We start from the raw sequence: 2500 nt of genomic DNA, 5'->3' as shown, positions 1-2500 counted from the left end.
CGGGGCGGGTAGACCGGGCCTCCGACGGCCGGAGGCCCGGTCTACCTCCATAGCAGCCGGTGGCCTCCGGAGGCCCGGTCTCCCTCCCTAGCCTTCTGGGGCGGGTAGACCGGGCCTCCGACGGCCGGAGGCCCGGTCTACCTCCATAGCAGCCGGTGGCCTCCGGAGGCCCGGTCTACCTCCCTAGCCTTCCGGGGCGGGTAGACCGGGCCTCCGACGGCCGGAGGCCCGGTCTACCTCCATAGCAGCCGGTGGCCTCCGGAGGCCCGGTCTACCTCCCTAGCCTTCTGGGGCGGGTAGACCGGGCCTCCGAGGGGCGGAGGCCAGGTCTACCTCCCTTGCCGGCTAGGGCGGGTAGACCGGGCCGCCGTTCCGGACTCTGCCCGGCCTGCTGTCGTGTGAGATCGCCCTGGGTGGAAACAGTTCAGGCGGGCAGGCAGGCAGGCACCACTGCTTCCAGCAGCAGCAGCCAATGGTCCTGCCTGCCCTACTGTGATGTCACCCTGGCTGGAAACAGTTCAGCCAGGCAGGCAGGGCTGGCTTCTGGCAGCAGCAGCCATGGGTCCTGCCTGCCCTACTGTGATGTCACCCTGGCTGGAAACAGTTCAGCCAGGTAGGCAGGCTGGCAGCAGCAGCAGCAGCCAGGTGCCCTGCCTGCCCTACTGTGATGTCACCCTGGCTGGAAACAGTTCAGCCAGGCAGGCTGGCAGTAGCAGCAGCAGCAGGAAGAGGTTGGTGGAGCTTTCGTCAGCCCCTGGCCTGCCCGCCTGCCCGCTTCCCTCCACCAGAGGCCTACCTCCACGGGGTGAGCCGAGCATTAAGCCCGGGAAGGGGGGGGTGGCTCGGCTCGGGGAAGGGGAGCCTTAAGCCCCGGGGTGCGCCAACACCCCCCCCCCCCCGACTGGAAAATTAAGCCCGGGGGCGGGTGTCCTCCCGGGGGGGAAGCGGCGGCGTCTCCAGGCCCGGCCGGCCGGAGGCCCGGAGGCCAGGTCTACCCGGCGGGCGGAGGCCAGGTCTACCCGGCGGGCGGAGGCCCGGTCTACCCGCCATTCAGGCCTATGCGGGTAGACCGGGCCTCCGGCGGGCGGAGGCCAGGTCTACCCCCATAGGCCTCTATGGCGGGTAGACCGGGCCTCCGCTCCCCACTCGGTCCCTTCCCCAGCCTGCCTGCCTGCCTGCCAGCGGGCCCTTAAGCCCGGGAAGGGAGGTGGGAGTCCCGGCCAGGGGAAGCGGATCCTTAAGCCCCGGGGACGCCCCCCCCTCCCACTGTGGAAAATTAAGCCCCGGAGGGAGTGTTCTTCCCGGGGGGAAGCGGCGGCGTCTCCAGCCCCGGCCGGACGGAGGCCCGGAGGCCAGGTCTACCCGGCGGGCGGAGGCCAGGTCTACCCGCCATTCAGGCCTATGCGGGTAGACCGGGCCTCCGGGGGGCGGAGGCCAGGTCTACCCGCCATTCGGGCCTATGCGGGTAGACCGGGCCTCCGGCGGGCGGAGGCCAGGTCTACCCCCATAGGCCTCTATGGCGGGTAGACCGGGCCTCCGCTCCCGACTCGGTCCCTTCCCCAGCCTGCCTGCCTGCCTGCCTGCCTGCCTGCCAGCGGGGCGTTAAGCCCGGGAAGGAAGGTGGGAGTCCCGGCCAGGGGAAGCGGATCCTTAAGCCCCGGGGACGCCCCCCCTCCCACTGTGGAAAATTAAGCCCCGGAGGGAGTGTTCTTCCCGGGGGGAAGCGGCGGGGTCTCCAGGCCGGGCAGGCCGGAGGCCCGGAGGCCAGGTCTACCCGCCATTCAGGCCTATGCGGGTAGACCGGGCCTCCGGCGGGCGGAGGCCAGGTCTACCCGCCATTCAGGCCTATGCGGGTAGACCGGGCCTCCGGCGGGCGGAGGCCAGGTCTACCCGCCATTCGGGCCTATGCGGGTAGACCGGGCCTCCGGCGGGCGGAGGCCAGGTCTACCCCCATAGGCCTCTATGGCGGGTAGACCGGGCCTCCGCTCCCCACTCGGTCCCTTCCCCAGCCTGCCTGCCGGCGGGGCCTTAAGCCCGGGAAGGGAGGTGGGAGCCCCGGCCAGGGGAAGCGGATCCTTAAGCCCCGGGGACGCCCCCCCTCCCACTGTGGAAAATTAAGCCCCGGAGGGAGTGTTCTTCCCGGGGGGAAGCGGCGGCGTCTCCAGGCCGGGCCGGCCGGAGGCACGGAGGCCAGGTCTACCCGGCGGGCGGAGGCCAGGTCTACCCGCCATTCAGGCCTATGCGGGTAGACCGGGCCTCCGGTGGGCGGAGGCCAGGTCTACCCGCCATTCAGGCCTATGCGGGTAGACCGGGCCTCCGGGGGGCGGAGGCCAGGTCTACCCGCCATTCAGGCCTATGCGGGTAGACCGGGCCTCCGGGGGGCGGAGGCCAGGTCTACCCGCCATTCAGGCCTATGCGGGTAGACCGGGCCTCCGGCGGGCGGAGGCCAGGTCTACCCGCCATTCGGGCCTATGCGGGTAGACCGGGCCTCCGGCGGGCG

This window comes from Hemicordylus capensis, chromosome 2 (assembly GCF_027244095.1).
Source record: "Hemicordylus capensis ecotype Gifberg chromosome 2, rHemCap1.1.pri, whole genome shotgun sequence".
NCBI lineage: Eukaryota > Metazoa > Chordata > Lepidosauria > Squamata > Cordylidae > Hemicordylus > Hemicordylus capensis.
This window is presented reverse-complemented; position numbering follows the sequence as displayed.